Source organism: Thermobia domestica, chromosome 11, assembly GCF_964235325.1.
Source record: "Thermobia domestica chromosome 11, izTheDome1.hap1.1, whole genome shotgun sequence".
Classification (NCBI taxonomy): domain Eukaryota; kingdom Metazoa; phylum Arthropoda; class Insecta; order Zygentoma; family Lepismatidae; genus Thermobia; species Thermobia domestica.
Window position 1 is genome coordinate 1711471 of NC_137464.1, and position 21039 is coordinate 1732509.

The 21039-nt window shown below is 36.0% G+C and overlaps 1 long non-coding RNA gene across 4 annotated transcripts in view; it reads right to left on the minus strand.

Moving 5' to 3' along the window:
• LOC145663816 (uncharacterized) overlaps positions 1-20584 on the minus strand; it is a 570212-nt gene extending 549628 nt beyond the window's left edge. For all 4 annotated transcript variants that reach the window (XR_014127275.1, XR_014127273.1, XR_014127274.1 and 1 more), the window contains exon 1: positions 20375-20584. This is a non-coding gene — a long non-coding RNA (uncharacterized LOC145663816). The remainder of the gene's footprint in view (positions 1-20374) is intronic.
• Between the last annotated feature and the right edge of the window lie 455 nt (positions 20585-21039).

The window sequence follows — 21039 nt, forward strand, 5'->3', positions numbered from 1 at the left end:
ACAAGAACTTCTGGGGTAAAAATGGATCAAAAGATTGCAATCTTGGCCAATAATTGGTTTTTGAATCAGGGGCCACAAAATTTTTAAACGGCTCCTAAATCCAATTTTCGTATTATCTATGGAATAAGCACATCATACTAAGTTAAGTGATAGTTTGGGTTTGGCTATACTATATGTAGTTCTCCAGATATAAGGCCTACAAGAAATATTTTGATTGAAATATATTGGATCTTTTGATCCAAAAACAAAATTCTACTTAAAATAAAAATTAATATTTATTTATTTTATGTATGTATTTATTTATTTTATTATTTTATTTATTTATTTTTATTCATAGCAAATTATATATGGGCATTTTGAAAAGAAAAAAAGAAGTTTGTAATAAATTTCTAGTGATAACTAACCTAGATTAATGTTCAGTTTTGATAGTAGTTGTTGCTGTAATTCGGTTTTCAATAATTATGTAATTTTAAAATTTTGAATAAAATAAAAATTTTACACAAGCTTGTGCTTACACACTTACACATTTTTACACAAGCTTGTGCTTAGGTGTTAACATACATATCGTACCAAATATTAAATTGTTAGGCTATTTTCTGTAAATGCAATGTTAATATATATATCAAATTTTAAGAAAATATATGGTAATAACCTTCAATTCTTTCTACACAAATTATAACTTACATCGTTATTTTACTCTAATATTGGCCCATACATAAATAGAAATCTCGTGTACTATAGTAGAGTCCCGAAAACTGGGCCTAATGTAGACTGAAGCGTGGTCGAGTTCATGAAAACGTCGGGTTATCGGGAATGGGATTTAAAAAAATACATACAAGTGCTTCCTTAGAAAATACAGTGCTGTACTTGTATGTATTGGTTGGATGAGAATACAACAGAATAAACTGCCCAGTTATCCTTAAACGAAGGAAAAGTACGTACTTTATGAAGGCATAGAGCCTTTACTATTTATGAAAATGAAAATTAATAAATACACACTGTATAGTAATTTACCTAATAAGACAGACATCAGAAAAATACCCGGCAATGACCTTGAACTGGTCTGCGCGCGGAATTTCTTCGCCTAACCAGGGTCTGGCCGAGTTATCCGGATTTCCTGATTATCGAATGCCGTGTTTTAGGTACTCTACTGTATTTATATTCCATAATTCATACTTCATTACTACTACTACTACTACTACTACTACTACTACTACTACTAATAATAATAATAATAATAATAATAATAATAATAGTGATATTATTTATAACAACTATTTTAAAACACAATCTAACCAAGGACGCCCATGTTGTGGTTTCCAAAGGGGGGCAAGTATAACCGACATTTCAAATGTAGTCTCAAATTTTGCGGTAACTATTCTAAAATATCTATTGCGTTTTCGATCTTCCGAAGCACAATTTCCTCTAAAGGGGGGCGAGCGCCCCACCTTGTTCCCCCCTGATGAGCGCCCTTGAATCTAACCATCTTTTCTGGGCCACTAAGCATGCCATCTGTACCAGAATCAAAATAAGAACGTAATCAAGTCTAAATATTTCTAGGAATTATTTCTGTAAACATCAACAAAGAACAATTGTAAATAAAAGAAAAGTATCCATTCAACTGTATTCGTTCCATTCATATTTGTCTGCTACAACTACAACTTCGTATGTGTGTTATAAATACGGAATAAAACTGGTTTGAAGAATTTTGTGAATACTATAAATTTGAGGTCTTTGAATTGTTATTACAAAATTACATTTCTATTCACCAAGACTCTTTCATTCTGCCAAAATATTAATAGCTTAGGTATGTAGTAAAATTTGTGCAATGGTCATAGTTATTCTACTCTGTGGAAGGAGGGACTAAAATAAAACTAGCCCCGAATTATATTCCTGGCCTTTTCCATGTTTTCAAAATTCAACTTCTGCCTAGTAAAAGTAATTTGGCGGCAATATTAAAACCTCCCAAACGTTATATCTAGTTTTACCTTAATTTTGAAGAAATTCTCAATCAAAACAATGTTTCAGCTTATGATACTGTTCAAGATTTACTAATCAACAAGCAGATGAAACAAGTTAAATCACTGATAAAATATTAGACTATCCGCTCACAATAATTTAGATGTACTTTCTCACTTGAGATATTTTATTAATTGTTTTATTCGGTAGATTTTCTTTCACAATTTCTGTTCAATATTGGATTTTGGAATTTATTAATCAAAATTCACGTGTATAACGCTGTATTTCTCCTAACAGCAGCAAAATGTTAAAAATATATGCAGGAACAAAAATTCAGTACGACTGTATTCCATTTTAAAACACCATCAAATACCTGGTTTCAATTCTAGATTTTCACAAAATTAGGGGTTCACAAGTCCGTTTCCATGATAACGTTACATTAAAACACATGTGGATGTAAACATATGCAAGACAATAAATATAATTTGCCTATTTCTAATAACCATCGAAGTTTCTGAGTGATTAATTTTGGAAATATTTATCCGAATTAACGAAATCGAATATTTAGAATACGACAATACTAGAATAATATCAATTCCCACAATTCATTTTTAAAAAATCCTAAATATATGCAAGGATGCCGATTTCTCTGTAACTTTGGGAGATGGGGGGGGGGGGGCATTCAATTGAGTGTTTGGTTGCAGGCAATGGTCTAAGAAGGCATATGTGAGGATTTTAAGACAAACTGAATTCAAATTAGGCCAATTATTGTATATTCATTAAAAAAATCTTGATATATCTATACATATAGCAATAAAAATACATATTCATAAAAATACATGTGGCCCACATGAGCATTAGGGGGATCGCGCCCCCGGCCCCCCAGGATATCAATGGGTAACAAAATTGGTCATTAGTATCACTACACCCACATTTAAGCTAGTTTAAATAACGACATGGCTAACTAATTAACACAAATGAAAACTTGGAAAAATGGAATAAATAATATTAATATACGAAATTTGCAAAATGATATTATAAAAAATATTAACATTACGAAAGCTTGAAAAAAATGAGATTCTTACATTGTTAAAAAGTAAAAACTAAACTTACTCACTGCTTCGGTACCCAATGAAAACATACGTGTGGGCAATGGAAATTCCTTTTATTGTAAGAAATCTCGAACAAATTTGATTTGATTTATTGACATATAACACAACAGGCACAGGCCTAATTACAGTGTTACATAGTATATACGTTATACAGATTATATAGGTTAATAATGCTATTGGTAATAGTTACATTTGTCTTACAAAATTAATAGACTTCTTAAAACTAGTTACATCCATTGCCAGTACATTCAGGTTGATATTTCCTTTAACTAACCTGTTGTAGGTTGCACTAACTCTCCATATAGGAGATCTGCTTAAAACGTTTGTTTTCGCTGTCATACAAAAAAAAATATTTTTCGAAGCAGTTCGCAATTTAATGGATGGTACTTGGATACATATTTTTTCGTTAAGATCGGGACAGTCTATTTTGCCATGAAAGAGTTTGTGTAAAAATAATAAATCAATATTTCTTCTCCTGAGTTCTAATGTTTCAAAATTAAAATTTTCAACAAGGTTAATGTAGCTTTCAAATTTCGGATAGAATTTTGTTTTCTTAAGGGTAAGAAGCCTTAAAAACTTATTTTGAGTACGCTCAATCAAGAATGAGTATTTCTGTATATTAGGGTTCCATATATTACTACAATATTCTAATTTCGACCTGACGTATGCATAATACAGCACAATTAAAGTTGGGTCATTTTGGAAATCTTTACTGACTCGATAAATATATCCAAGATTTTTGTGGGCTTATTTGCAAATAGTTTCAATATGTTGAATAAAGGATAATTTTGAATCAAAAATAACTCCCAAATCCCTTATAAAATCAAGCTTTTTCAGTTTTTCCCCTAATATTGAATAATTATATTGAATATATTTGTCTTTTCTAGTGAATGTTATGCAACAATGCAGTCACCAACGTGGAAGATGGGTGCATTGTACAACAAACTGAGTAAATATAAAAAAGTTCTGGATATATACGGTACGAGTCAGAATATATTTCGCAAAATATTACAGCTATTCTATGTAACTCTGATATGAACACTGTAATTGGGTAGAATTACCTGTTGTATTCTTCTTAAATAAATAAATAAATAAGTATCAGAAACACGAAATAAATTCCACCTCTTTCATGAAAATCCTTAGGCACTCTTGTCAGGGATTAAGAAAGCAGTAAACTAGTAATTCTAACATCTGTTTCCGTTCTGTGGCCCCGCGTAGCATAGTCGCTAACGCTCTCGCCTTCGGTGTGAGCGGACCCGGGTTCGATTCCCGGTGGGGTCACTCTGTCGAAAAAGTGTAAAGCGCTTTTTCATGCCAGCTACCCTGAATGAGGTTTTCCTGGGTTTTCTTCATTCACACCAGGCAAATTCCGGAGTGGTAGCTAACTTATAGGTCCCAGGCCGCTTCCAATACTTTTTTCCTTCCCTTTTCCCGGATTGTGTGCTCGCCGAGGGACGTCGTCCCTCATACATGACGGGCTAAACGGACTTAGATGCCGAAAGCCCAGAAATCTAAATCCTATTCTATCCTATCTGTTTCCGTTCTGACATTTATTGAGCAATCCTTCTGAGTTTTGTAACGATGCACTGATGGGCATATATTAATATAACATTTTTGTTCCTTATGCCCTCTGTGGTTTCAGCATTTGATATTGGGACATCCTATATAATTGATATCGAGTACATTATGAAGAATTCTGCTTTATTAAACCCTCTCTCGTGTTTAAAAATATAGGTACACATGGACTAGCAAATATCTCCATGTGTTACTGCAGGCAAAGACAGCTTTTTGCAATCTTCTTCCTGTGTCTATTACAGGGAATGCATTTAAAATCGATAGTCGCACCAATTAACCAATTTATACCGGCATCTTAATTAACCACCATAATCCATTTTTCTTCTTTCCTCAGTGGCAGATCTAGTAATGGGCCAGACAATAAGTTTTGTCATTCAGATTTAAGCAAAGCGCCTGTAACGTTCGTCAACCCGATCTACGTAGCGCCTCTACTAGTTGCCTAACGCAAGGATATGAACCTTAGCTTTGCCCTAGCGACAATGTTAATCTTATGTGCTAAAACGGATGTTGACAACCCATAAACCCATTTTGATCCATAAAATGTAGATTAGAACAATAATGGACTTTTTAAAAATTTTGAATAGAACTGGCAATAAAATTTTGAATAGAAATTTTGAAAAGTGAACCCCCCCCCCATTTTTTGAATGCCAAAAACAATTGAAGCTATTGCTTATATATTTTTTAAAGTTTATAGTAAACTTTGCCTTTCATTCTTTATTGGACATACTTCTACGTAACATTAATAGTGGTGAATTGTATGTTTATATTCAACATTAATTTTTCCGATAATTTCTAACTTGAGTGTAATTGCAATTATTTGCCATATAAAACGTAATGTCTTGTGACTAATCCATTTAGCTGCCGTACCTGTAAATGCCTACAATTTATTAATTGCTAATTATTAATTCATGTCCAACTGTAATTGGAGAAAGGAATGGTTCATCTTTTATTCCTAGTTCTTGTTGACGAAGTGTGTAAACGTATTTCAAATTAAAATTATTTACGTAAATTCAAGATATATTTATCATAGTCCGGGTTCTAGCTTCTAGCCCATACAATTTTTACCTTTTAGATTCTCCACTGTCTCTTCTAGATCAAATACATATATTTAAAGAAAAAATCAATCACAATGCCAAATGTTCTTCCGTGTTCCCCCTCACTTTTACCCCTGCAAGTATCAAAATTCATGTCTGTAACCTAAAGGAATTCACAAAATATCAAGATCATAAAATAAATGCAATTCTTATTTCACCATTTCCACGTCGAATCTCCAACCACATTTTTTCCTTCAAGATCAATTAAAAAAAATTACCGAAACATGATTTAATTTATTTCAAATGAATAATATAGATGCAAAATTTCAGTTCTCTAAACCTAAGGAATTCAAGATTATTATTATTATTATTATTATTATTATTATTATTATTATTATTATTATTATTATTATTATTATTATTATTATTATTATTATTATTATTATTATTATTATTAAATTCTGTCTGTTGGCAGGTCCTAGGAGTAACGAGTTTTTTTTTTCAATTTTAGATTTCGGCCTGGAAATGTTTCTTCCACGTTTCTCAATCTTCAGCTTTCTCTTTTACATTCTTCTAGTTTTTAAATCATCGATCATTTGTGTTCTTCTTCTTCCTACTCCTCCCTTTCCTTCCATCTTCCCTTCAATAGGAGTGTGAAGAACACAATTTCTTCGCAAGATATGTCCAATCCGATTGGCCTTCCTATGAAGGATGCTAGCTAAAAGTGTCCTCTTCTCTCCTATCTGTTTTAAAAAAATAGTTACTCTCTCCGTCCATTTTATCTTCTCCATCTTCCTCCAACACCACATTTCGAAGCTTTCTAAATATTTCTTCTCTAACTTTTGTAGTGTCCAAGTCTCTGAACCTAATTCCGACATATTGACATCTCATTATAATAATAGTATCCCCACCCTATTTTTTTCCCACTTCTTTTCTTCCCTCCTAACTTATATATCAAATAACGTTTAAAGAAGTTTTTAGTTATTTTAAATGAAAAGCCCAAATTCCAAAGTTTCTACCTTAAACAGTTTAGCATAGGCATTGATGAATCAGTCAGGACTTAATAATCATAATAATATTAATGAGAGCTGCTTTTCGTATCTACTCCGGCATTTTTGGTTTTAAAAAAAAAAAATCCCTTTCTTGTGGTCGGTATTTGATAAAGAATTTTTATTCCAGTCAACCCACCTTGTTCTTCTTTTTCTTTTCTTAAAAGAAAAAAATGTTGTAGTTCTCTACGGATCCGTGTGATCTATGTCGCTCTCTTTCAGATTCACCCTGAGAACCCTGCAGGGGGTCGCTTCTTCTGATCCCGTAGGTGGTCCTGTCAATTTCAAGAAAGCAACCTTCTATCGAGCAACGACACAACAACACAACCAAACCAAAAGGACTCGAATTCTTTCTTTCTGAAGTCTATCGTTATATTTTTTTTAATCCTCATATATCTACATATGAACAGTGAAAAGATCGAGACGAAAAATAAAATATTTGAAACCGGAATATATTTCCATAAATAATATCTCTTTTTTTATTATTTATTTATTTATTTTTTTAACCAGTGCTGCCAGATCGAATGGATAACCTGCTTTATAATGCACATCCATCATACTCACAACTATTTTATCTTTTCGGCTGCTAATTCCTGCCTTCGTGCAATAACTCAAATCTTTAAGACAATAGGGCCCTCGAAACTTTACTCAAATGCAAGCGTATGTATTGGGAAAAATTGAGCAAGAAAACACTCTTGTCTTGTTTACGTGAAATAATAATAACAACTACGATAATTAAAAAATAAAATAAAAAGAAACATGTTCTGTGTGTAATAAGTTAATCTCATAGTGTTCTGATTGTGACATATAAAAGCCTATCATTTATATTTGTTTGTTTCTTTTAATAAAAATGTTAGATGTTATTTATTAAAAGGTGAAACACAGGATAACCTCTTGTCTTTCTAACCAGTTAAGATTTTTTTTCCAACAATTAATTTTATACTTTCTCACTCACATCTTCATTTGTTCGTGTCAGCTTTAAGAATTATTTTCATATGTCAGCACTCCCGAAAGTATGACAGTTGTAGATGCTGCAAGTTTTTATACTTTTTATTACAAGCAGTTTGTGTGTGTGTGTGTGTAAAGGAGTGTGCGTGAGTGTCGCAGTTATAAAAAAGGCAAGTACCAATATAGATAGTACAATTTGCAAATTACGGTATATTTTGCTATATATACAAGGTGTTTCAAAACAACGCCGACAACGTTTGGAAAGGTGATTTCTGACACCAAGGTAGGACAAAATGTATACCAGTAGACCAACCTGGGTGCACAAATGCTTCCTTTCGGAGTTTTAGGCGGCCGAAAACATGAAAAAACAAACTTTAAAGGTCCATAGCTCCAAAACTACAGAACCTACCGTAGTCGGGTCAAGACTTCACTTATGAACTAGTATGTACCCTATCCAAATATCCAAGTTTTACAATGCTGTGGTACTTCCACAACAATTTTTATACAGGTAGTTGGTGAGTGCTTCAAATGATATGCCTGTAGCCAAATTCCTTCCATAAAAGTTGTTGCGTGAGTACGTTAGGATTCTGATCGAACTAGGGACCCCACGCCCCCTGGTGCATAGGGCGTGGGGTCCTTGGTTCGATCCCCGGCTAAGCAAGTTTGTAGTGGACAACATCGTGTCCGTGGGTTTTCTCGGGGTATTCCCGTTTCCTCTCACTTTCTCATTCCACCAATTCTTCCATCGTCGTCTCCCTTAAGAGTCTTCATCCCGGCGAAATTAAAATACCGCTAATTTTACATTAAGTATGTGATATCTTCAAATAGATAACAGATAATCGAAATGTGGAACAAGAGCGTCCTAGACAATATCATTTTACATTAGAAACCGTTATCACGACTCACTTATCTGCTTTCGATTTCGAGCCATTTAGAAAATCGGCATTTATTTTCGCGTTTCTAAACAGCTGAAAACGGAAAGCCACTAGGTGACTTGTGATAACGGTACCTCACACAAAATAATATTGTCTAGGGCGCTCTTGTTCCATATTTCAATTGTCTTTTATCTATTTGAAGATATCACATAATTACTGTAAAATTAGCGGTATTTTAATTTCGCCGGGATAAAGACTCTAAAGAACATAATCATGGGACGTTAAAAGCAAAGAAAAGACTGCAAAACGTGCGTTGAATTTCAATTGGAAGAATTTATATAGTCCCTGTAACGTCACTTTGAACTCCAACCAACAAACTTACCAACCGTCCTGATTTAATAACTTGCTCGCCTGCTTTTGATCTAAGAGATCCCGGGTTCGATTTAGGTGGGAGAGCATTTATCGCGCTACAGTACTTCATGTCTCACTTGAAACTGTAACCCCCGTCATATAAGCCTCGCAGCTGCCGAATGGCGTAAATACAAAACAAATCAATTCTTGAATTAACCAAAGCAACTAACCAAGCGTAGTGCTCCGTGAACTGTGAGTCCAAGGAGCTTGTTTTAGTTTTCAGAAAATTGTTGAGCTCACTTTTCTGCTAATATCATATGTTCCATTATAAATGACTTTAGTTCCCATGTATTATTCATTGGCATATAATGGAGGAAACGCAATGAATGGCTAAAACAACGTGTCGCCATATGAACGGCGCTCTTCACCGGAGGCCATATTCCAGACGATGTTCTCAGTTGGCCCCAAGCAGCAGAGGAACCCCCCGCTGCGAGTGCCGGAACTGACCTCCAGAATCCCGCTGCGAAACCATCCCAACTGTGACGCTATTTCCTTTTCCTGCAAATGGGTCTGGGTGTGTATGTGTGTGTGTGTGTGCTTATATAAATATACTATATATGTATATTTCAATTCTGTCTCATGTGTTTGTGTGTGTATTTATATGGTGGACATGCAGAGACGCTTTTCAACAACTGATCGTCAGAACAACAAACAGTATCTTTCTGAATCGCTTTTGGATTCATCCGCCTTCGGTTGTAAATCAAACACACAATGCTGTTTCAAATAGAGAATACGGGATTGCATGGTAAAAACTATTTTAAAAAATGAGGACCAGAATATTATCATTTTATTGCATTATATATCAAGTAACTGGAAAAGAAATTTAACTTACAGGAAGTATCCAGCTATAAAAGTACAAAGATAGGAGCACAAAATTAGCATTACAGGTGATCAACCTACAAGTATAATCACTTTATAATCATTACCTCATTCAAATATTGTGAATGGTGAAGCTCACGATTCCTTTTCTTTACAGAAACTTACTAATTATTATGCGTGACTTTGTTGGAATCTTTTAAGGCTATATACGCCTTCCAGCTTACACACAAATAGAGTTTATGTTTATTAAGAGTCTTCATCCCGGCGAAATTAAAATACCGCTAATTTTACAGTAATTATGTGATATCTTCAAATAAATAAAAGATAATTGAAATATGGAACAAAAGCGCCCTAGACAAAATTATTTTGCGTGAGATACCGTTATCACGAGTCACCTAGTGGCTTTCCGTTTTCAGCTGTTTAGAAACGCGAAAATAAATGCCAATTTTCAAAATGGCTCTAAATCGAAAGCAGATAAGTGAGTCGTGATAACGGTTTCTCATGTAAAATAATATTGTCTAGGGCGCTCTTGTTCCACATTTCGATTTTCTTTTATCTATTTGAAGATATCACATAATTACTGTAAAATTAGCGGTATTTTAATTTCGCCGGGATGAAGACTCTTAATGTTTAGGATATACGTATATTATTAAATGCTACATTTTGATAGTTTGCACAAGATACCAATATCCAATCCATCATTTATCTACTCCACTTAAACTCAGGGACACATCCATGGGGGTCCAGTGGATCTAGGTCCCCTTCGTTCGCGTCACTGAGTGGCGTCACTGAGTTGCACCACTGCTTGTGAAAAGACAAGTAACCGACAGCAGGTACCAATGCTTCTTGTTATTTTTACCCCCCCCCCACTTTTATTGCCCAAGTTATGAGTGGTGTTGCCAGGACATAGAAATACATGGAACACACAGAAACACACATACAGCCGTTCATGGTTCGAGATTTCAGTGTCCATTCGGCGACTATCCGGTTCATATAGTTCGTAGAAGCATTTCCACCGTCTCAAGTTATTCCAATTTGAGAAATGGCTGTTAATAGTAAGCAAGCACTTCTTCTTATTTTGCTGCTCAAAAAGAAGAAACGTAGAGGGAAAAAACGAATGTCCGTGCATCCTATGCTATCAACGAGATTGCAAACTGGCCTGTATCATTAATTTCTCAATTTATATTCTTTTGTTAGACGCAGGTAATACTCTTCTACTTACCAATATTTTTGTTTATGTATTTTTATTACTTACTCCGATGCTTGTGGTACTTAGTTCGATCCCAGCTCGCGCCGTGTGGACTTTGTGGTGGACAAATATCGTGCTCGTGGGTTTTCTCGGGGTTCTCCTGTTTCCTCCCACTCTTCATTCCACCATTTTATTCATTTCTCATCATCACCGTCTTTACCGGCATAAATGTGAGACGTAAAACTTAAAGATTTCATTTCATTTTTCATTTTTAATACTTAGAGTTCAACTTCATTTCAACACCTATCCTACTAGGCTACATAGGACGTAGATCTACTAACCACAGTACCTGCCACCGGAAATCGAACCTGCCTCCTGCAAGGGCAGCAAAGTTCTAAGCACTTAGCACAAAGAATCCCATCAATATATATTTGGTTTTGTCAACAACATATTTTCGTTACTTATTTCCTTAATGATTTAATAATAATAATAATAATAATAATAATAATAATAATAATAATAATAATAATAATAATAATAATAATAATAATAATAATAATACATAATTCTGTAAAGACGATAAAGAGGAGCGCGCCAATATTGTTTTCAAATTAGTCTGGAAACCAAAAATGGTACATGTGTACCAGGTTTGGTTTTAGTAAACAGATTAGAGTCGAGATGGAATATTATTCTTGGGACACAATTGATTACAGAAAACCGCTTCTCCCTACCTATTACTGTTTTTACCTTATAGTAATCAACGTTTAAACCGGAAGTAGTTGATTTATGCCATTTCTGGTTTAAATAGAGGGTTAAGAGGGGAGATAGTACATATATTTGAAATGCTAAATTGATTACAAAAACACTTTTCGCTATCTATTATCGTTTTTATTCTATGGTTTGGCGATTAACACTGAAAGCGAAAATGGTTGATTTCTGCCACTACCGATTTGAATAAAGTGTTAAAAGAGAAAATGCGAACTATTCTTAGAACGCTAAGTCGATTCCAAGGAAATCGAACTTGTTCTCTTATCGGTTTTCTTTATATAGATTAATATTGAAACCGGAAGTCGTACTGGATTTCTACCACTTCCGGTTTTAATACAGTATTAAGGATGGACATGGAAGATATTCTTGGAACACTTAATCGATTTGAGAAAAACCCCTTCTCGCTATCTATTATGGCTTTCGCTCTATAATGGCAACGTTAAAACCGGAAATGGTTGATTTTTACCACGTCCGGTTGATTAATCGTCTCCATTAACGCACTCGGACGAGATACCATAATCGCTCCACATATCTATTGCAAAAACAGAATATAACAATTTGGCATTTGTCCAAGAGTTATCGTAGGAGTAACGGACGGACGGACTAAGAATACAATGTTATAAGTCCCGTTACGTGATAATAATAATAGTTATAAACGTATCCGGAAATGATTCATTTGGCGAAAATTCAAAACGAATTTATTTCTTGTAAACGCATATTGTAAAACTCATCATTCTCTGTAACTATTTCAAACAACAAGAAAAGATCGTGAATTTATAGTAATTAAAGTCTTTCTTCACAACATATGTAAAATGAAAATTCATTAAAATTTATACTAAAACGAAATAAAGGTATGCATAAAATAAGTTTTTCATTATTATTTTCTATTGTGTTAAAAATTTCCCCCCATCGGGGAGGGGTAGTAAACCCGCGACTAGGGCAGGCACGGAAAGATCAAGTGTGCAAGTTTCGTCTGATCAGCACCTTTTTTTCTTTTCTTTCTTTTTTCTTTTTTCTTTTCTTTTTTTTTTTTTACAACATATACCTACATTAGCAGCATCGAGATACACTGGCAACCTTGTGCGGTGACCGTCACTGCAGTGTCCCCGTACGAAGGCTACAATTTAAAGGAATGCTTTTCCTCGAGTGACGGGCACTGAGAGTTGCTCGAGACAGTTGCGCGAGAGCGGTCGGTGACAGCAACCGTTTTAGTGGCAGCAACTGCAGTTACCTCGTACGAACGCAGCAATTTAAAGCAATGCTTCACAAGCAGTTGCGCCACTGCAGTGGCTGAATATGAAGGCTCGGTAAATCATCTCCTCAGTTAGAACATCAGACAGCGAGCTTCATAGATCATCTGCAAAGGAATCTAACAAGATAGTACAGAATCTTTCAAATGGTCAAATACTAGGCCAAGTGGACTTCCAGACAAACCTGACTTCTTTCCTGAACATGTACGGTCCTATGCAAAAGCTGGAACTCGAAAACTGACAGCTCGAAAAAGGATGAGATGTGCTATTCTCACAGACACTCTAGAAAAAAGTTCTATCGAAATGAAAAAGAAGCGTCTAAAAACAGGCGGAAAGGTTCAATCATGAGCTAAGAAGAATTTATTCTCAAGTCGTTCAACAGAAGACTGTAACTGTTTGGTTTGTGAAGAACCGTACGATGAACAGGATGCAGAAAATTAGGTACATTGTTTATGTTGTGATAAATGGTCTCATTGGTCATGTGCCGAAAGAAATCCGTACTACATCTGTATAGATTGTAAAGACATTGACTGCCACAGTGAAAGTGAGCGAAGCGACGTTGAAACTGTAGATTTGATAGCATTGACTGCCACAGTGATAGTGAGTTAAACGACGCTGAAACTATAGATTTGATAGCATTGAATTCCACAGCGATAGTGTGTTAAACAATGTTGAAACTAGGGATGGCCAGAACCGGTTCCTGGTGGAACCGGTTTTCGGGTCTGAACGGGTCCGGTTCTAGAAGATCCGGTTCCGAAACCGGTTTTTCGGATCCAGGTCTGGAACCGAAACTTTGTGACCATCCCTACGCTAAACCCGAGCTGCTGGCAGGCTGTGAACAGTATGCGAGATGAAATGGTGGAAGCGACAGGTAGGCGCCCAGGCGGCGGCAGCTTGTCTCATTTGGCCAAATAAACGGTAACTGGCAAACTCATTAGCTAAACAGGCAAACTTGCTAACTCATTTGGCTAAACACCCACTGGTGGACCAAAATTTTTTTCTGGGGGCACAAGCAGGTCTGGGCAGGGAAGGCACAAGCGCATGGTCCTCTTTGCATTTTTGGAAGGTGAACTTTGTGCCTCCTTTGCGGGTCTTTGGGGGCTTTTGGATCCAGGTCTGGAACCGGTTCCTAAGATCCGGTCCTGGAACCTGGTTTTCAGATCCAGATCTGGAACTGGTTCCTAAGATCCAGATCTGGAACCGGTTCTTAAGATCCAGATCTGGAACCGGTTCTTAAGATCCGGTTCTGGAACCGGGTTTTCGGATTCAGGTCTGGAACCGAAACTTTGTGACCATCCCTACGCTAAACCCGAGCTGCTGGCAGGCTGTGAACAGTATGCTAGATGAAATAGTGGAAGCGACAGGCAGGCGCCCAGGCGGTGGCAGCTTGTCTCATTTGGCTAAATAAACTGGGTAACTGGCAAACTCATTGGCTAAACAGGCAAACTGGCCAACTCATTTGGCTAAACACCCACTGGTAGACCAAAATTTTTTTCTGGGGGCACAAGCAGGTCTGGGCAGGGAAGGCACAAGCGCATGGTCCTCTTTGCATTTTTGGAAGGTGAACTTTGTGCCTCCTTTGCGGGTCTTTGGGGGCTTTTGGATCCAGGTCTGGAACCGGTTCCTAAGATCCGGTCCTGGAACCTGGTTTTCAGATCCAGATCTGGAACTGGTTCCTAAGATCCAGATCTGGAACCGGTTCTTAAGATCCGGTTCTGGAACCGGGTTTTCGGATCCAGGTCTGGAACCGGTTCCTAAGATCCGGTTCTGGAACTGGGTTTTCAGATCCAGGTCCACCGGGACCTGAACTTTGTGGCCATCCCTAGTTGAAACTGTAGATTTGATAGCATTGACTGCCACAGTGATAGTGAGTTAAACGACGCTGAAACTGTAGATTTGATAGCATTAAGTTTTTGAACCAAGTCCGATTGTTGCAACTTACCCCAGATGGTGTTGCAACTTACCCCATGGGTGGGGCAAGTGTCAACAATCGGAATTACTTTAAAAAGCTGATGCTATCAAATGTACGGTTCGATGCATTTTTTTTTTTCGTATGTAGCTAAGACATGCACCTTTTAGTCCACTCAATATAGTTTTTGTATCTATAATAGTATTCGAGTAAAAAAAATCAGACCTGAAAAGTGTTGCAACTGACCCCACCTTCCCCTACTAATAATATTACAACCATATAGTTCGTACTTACAAGGAACCTTCCCCTACTAATAATATTACAACCATATAGTTCGCACTTACAAGGAACCTTCCCCTACTAATAATATTACAACCATATATTTCGCACTTACAAGGAACCTTCCCAAGGTGTTGCACTACGATTTTCATGAAATTTTGTACATAGAAAGTAGATCTAAAATGACTGAATACGCGTATGTCCTTTTCTGCGATAAAATGGTTTATGGGGGCAGAAGCCCCTGTGTAATTGTTTCTAACCTGTGCTAAACTCCACAGTAAGACATGATCAATTTAAATGAAACTTCATACGTAAATGGTATACATAAAGTGAATGAACACGTCGTTTTTCTTTCCTGCAGGAAAACGATTTAAGAGAGCAGAAACCCCTTCCAAACCTGTCAGTCGAAAGTAAAATTTTTCGTAGCGTAACCTCTATAGGTGCAGGCATGAATTTAACGAAATGTCACACACACACACACACACACACACACACACACACACACACCACGCATATATATATATATATATATATGTATGTATAAAATTTATGTCTACTAGCTGTGTATTTCTGCGGATTTCAGGGGAAACAAATTTCAGGGGTGGTTTTTGCTCTCTTAAACCGTTCTTTCGTGAGAAAAAAAAGACCCACGTTTGATCATTTTAGGTCTACTTTCTACCAAATAAAAAAAAAATCATGAAAATCGGAGTGCAAAACTTTGCGATGGTTTCTTGTTAGTGTGGGAATTATGTGATTGTAATGTAGGAGTGTGGGATGTATATACTCCTAATCAATAGAATATTAAATAATATTTAAATAGAATTTACCGAGCTATCAGCCAGGTATTGACATCCGACGTTGCGAATACAGACATTGTATTCATCTTAAGGGATTGTAGACATCGCATTCATTATCTACAAAACCCTGAAGATGAATGTGATATCTATATTCGAAACATCGTATGTCACTACCTTCACCTGGTTAATAGCCCGAGAAGGCTTACTAAAATCATGTCACCAGGAAAAATTCAATTCTTTATTCAGAATTTACAGAAATATTTAAGAGTATATTATAATATTTACATAGATCCTAAACAAGATTTGAAATTTTAAAGAAATATTTTCATAGAGTTCATTGCTACGTATAGATAAATAATCTTGTCAGTGTTAAAAATAGATTGTAAATGCAAAAGAAAGAAGAGAACGATCCTAAAATAAAATAAAAACAAGTTTAGACGAAAGAAGAAGAAAAAAAGAAATTTTGTTTTGGTCATAAAACAAAATCCCATTCCAGTGGCTGTCTTGTTTGACGAACGAGGGACAAAAGCGATTACCTTTTGCGCCGGTCAAATGATTGTTAAGAAAGCCGCTTATTGGTGCTTCCTTTGCCTCAAATTAGGGTGGTCTCTCCACTCATGGTGTTAATGAGAGAAAAGGGGCTTACGGTTTCCCCTCCCCCCGGAAAAGAATTAAAAGGCCAAAGAGAGAAATAATCTAGAAAGAAATAATCCTTCTTTTGTTTAGTTGCGAACCGTCAGGGTTTTACAAAAGAAAAGAACGAAAATTATATTTCTATTTTCTCGAATCTCCATAGTGTATCCGAAGTCAATGAAGAAGTAACCTTGAAAAATAATGGAAAAGCTCAAACTGAAAGGATGAAGTATAGTATTGGTGATAATTTTCATTCTGACGTAGTAATTGGTTGGTAGAAATTTGAGTTTAGCGTCTCTTTCAGCATCGAAGCTATATGAGACGTAGGCCTAACCCTATAGTTTATAGTGGAAACCGAACCAACGTAATGGGTTTAAATTTGAAAATCTCACAACGGTAATAGAACCTGAGACCTCATGCTCCAAAGGTGCGTGCTAGCCACTGTACCAGCGGGAGGACTCATTCTGACACAGTGGTAGTTAGAAATGCTAATATGAAAAAAAAAAAAAAAAACGGCAGAATTTCTCTTTCCCGGAAGTGTGGGGCCGTGGCCTTTGCCTTCCACTTCAGTTTTACATTCTCATGACTGTGCTAAGGTATTTGATGTGTCTCTAAACTGTTTCGAACCCCTTTCTTAATTGTCTCTACATATTTATTGGGTTCACTCTTGTCCTGTTGGTTTGGCCATCCTATATATTCATTTCCTGGGATGGGCGATTACGATGTAGGAGATGTAGATGTATGGAGCGTGTTTGATTTACCTCCAGAAGTCGTCTGAACGTTGTGTCTGTCGTTCCCTAGGCAGAGGTAGTGTGAGTCAATAAAAACTTGATCCACCACACGCTGTGACTCACTCTGACCCACGATCTATCATGACCCACCACTCATTGTGACCCTCTGTGACCCATTACCCATCATAACCCACTGTTACCCACTCCGACTCATCAAAACCCATTGTCATCAACTCTGACTCATGATTCACGTCCTCTCCACTGACTAAAGAGTTTATACTGGTAATAAAACAAGGCTCCCTAAGTTGAACAGTTCATGAGATAATCAATTTTCCCTAAAACTTCGTGCCCTCCCCCTTAGGGTATGTATTATAATAAAAGAAGTATGGTAACTTCCCAGTTGGGATCGGGGCCTAACTATATATCAAAAGTTATTGCATTTAGCTTTGCAATTTGGCCGTGGTGAGATGATCAAGCACATACAGTTACATTCAATTTTTTACAGCTTTAAATTCATATATTGGAGGTGATTCAAAATATATATTTTTGCCGTAGTAAACTCTTCTAAAAACGAACAGGCTGTGTCTCGAAATCCAAGTAGTAAGTCCTATTACAATTATAAATATCAATAGCACAAACATGCCTCATGTTCTTTTCTTCACTTACAAGGAAGATTTTCCAAGTGTCACACTCCGATTTGCTTGAAACTCCTGGAGTGAATAAAGAAATCAAAAGTATGACATACGTGATTTTTTTATATAGGCCAACGTGGGGATAAAGGGGTAAACACTCCCCAAAAACTGCGAACATAGGGCAATATGACACCTTTTAGCAAGGCCATAACTAGGTACACACAATGAGGATTTCGTTGAAGCTTCTGCAGTTAATAAAGGAACCGAAAGTAGAACATAGGAAATCTTAGGGTTTGGTGTTTACATTAAACATACTTTGTTATTTTTTTTAAAAAAAAATCTAATTTGAAAACAAGATTGAATGCTGCTAGAGAACTCCTAAGAATGCAATAAGTCGCCAATAACTAAAAGAAGAAAGAACAGGCTGATCAAGGGCGCCCATGTTGTGATTTCCAAGGGGGGGGAGTATAAGCGACGTTTCATATATATAGTTTCAAATTTTGCTGTAACTAATGTAAAAATTCTATTGTGTTTTCGATATTCTGAAGTACAATTTCCTTTAGGGGGCGAGCGCCTCACCTTGCCCCCCTGTTGGGCGCCCTTGGGGCTGATTAATAAAACAATGTCTTGAAAACACTAATACAGTAGGAGGTCGATAATCCGAACGTCCAAAATCCGAACGCTGTCCCAAGAACCATTTTACATTTTGTCTTACCGCTAGCGATAAATAAACAATAGGGTTTTCCGTCGGCGTTGTGTGAAGTCTGTGTTTTTACAAAAGCTCATTCATATGTAATTGTTTGTCATACATATTTTTATTTTTATTTTTCCTTAGCCCTATACAAGATAAGTTTTTAAGTGTGAGTTACAACAACAGCGTAATTTAGTGTACGAGCAGATTCTTCAGAAACATTAAATGTAAGTAGCCTTACGTACAGTATTGTTATTACTGTATGTACTTTATAACCACTCCGAACAACCTGAAAATCCGAAATACCTGTGGTCCCAATTAGTTCGGATTTTCGGCTTCCTACTGTATATAGTAGTGAAAGAATACGAACAAATTAAAAATGCCGAAAATTAAATTGAGATGTAGGTATTACTTCTATAAGAAATATACACGGAATGAGTAGGGTTACTTGCAAAACCTATGAGTAAGAGGACTTTCTGGAAGGCCAGGAATAAAGGACATGAAACAATATAAAGCACGAAGTGAGAAACAAGGGGATCTCATTCGACACAGAATGTGTTCCATTAGAAGCTTATTGTTTCTGTGGCATTAAGCCTACCTCAAGTCATCCGCTAATGATGGGAAGTCAGTGGCGGGTATTGAGAGAAGTCACATCAGTAAAGAATTAATTTCTTATCGCTTCAAACTAAGGGAAGAAAAAAATACAAAATGTTCTAGTTCTCCTATACAAGAATTAGTTTGATAAAAACAAGAAAAGCGTGAAAGTAAATGACCAGGTTTTCAGCACAATAAGGTTTGCTGATGACATAGCACTGATAGCGGAGAACGAAAAGGACTTACAGGAAGCTCTTTCAAACTTGAACGACCAACTGGAAAAAACACGAAAAATGAAGATAAATAAGAAGAAAACCAAAGTGATAAAATGCACAATAGCAGGACAGGAAGGAGCAAACGTATGGCTAGAAAGAGAGAAAATCGAAGACGTTAAGACGGTCCCCTATTTAGGAAGTCTAATATTCTCGGACAGAAGAAGTGGAAAAGACCTAAGTTCCAAAATAGCGCAGGCTAAACAAGCATTCAATAGGAAAAGGGGACTACTAACATCAAGAAATGTGTCGTTGGACGTTCTTAAACGATTTATTAAGACACTGGTATGGAGCGTGGCGCTTTATGGATCAGAGATGTGGACATTGAGAAAAGCTGAAATATCCAAGCTGGAAGCATTTGAAATGTGATGTTGGACCGATAGGGAAAGGAATGAAGAAGTCCTAAAGGAAGCTAATGAAGGACGACAAATTATGAAGATAATAGAAAAAAGAAGAAACAGCATGCTTGGCCATCTTATGCGGCACTCTGATTGGTTCACCGTGCTAATAGAAAGAAAGGCAGAAGGAAAACCAGGAAGAGGAAGACCAAGGATAGAATATCTAGATGCAGTTACGAAGAAGAGACCTTATCAAAGTATAAAACAGCTCTCCTAAGAGAGAGAAAAGTTTTAAAATTTCCATGTTGCCCATCAACCTATGGTTGAGGTGAACAGGAAGAAGTTTCAGTATTTTTCGATATCACATCCTCCAAGAGCCGTGACTACCAGAAACCTGAATTAAAAAAGTGAAATAATAATAATATTATAGAAACAAAATATATATATTAAAATTTATCAAGAAAAAAAAAACAGGAAAAATAAGTTCTTGAATTTTACACAGAACTTACCTTCAATTCCAGCAATCAAAGAATCCATTTTTCCTTCCTAATGGATCAACTGTCTTTCTCATTAGCAATTCTTGTTCGACCTTGTATCCTTAATGGTTGTTCATTAACAACCATAAGTCTTAAATCTTTTGTATTCCGTTCGTCCTTTACGTACAAAAGAGACAATGTTGTTTCGCACAGTCACACAACACAAAGAGTAAATACATCTGCCTCCGTGCATACTTTTGCTTTGCTCTTAAAATGTAAAGATCTCTTTTAAAAGAAGAAAAATAAAAAAAAAATATGTTAGAAAAAGTTCTTATTCATTGGGTCGTATTAATTTATGTTACACTTTGGAGAAACCAGTCTTTTGAACATAACAACAAATGTAAGTAGATTTTTATGCAAATGTTAATAGTTTCGAATGCCTATTTCTATCAACGAAATGTTCCGTTTAAAGCCATCCCTATCAGCTAACGACGACTGTTACTGCAATAAAATTTTATTATTATTGTTATTATTCTGTGTTTGTTAGCCCTTCTGTTATTTATATACATCAGAATGTCTCAAAGAACATTTTCTTTAAAATAGGACCAACGCAATTATAAATAATATAGTAAGGAAATAGGTTTCTTATTTATATATATATAATGGTGAAATAGTGGTGTTCACCATTAAAGACATTT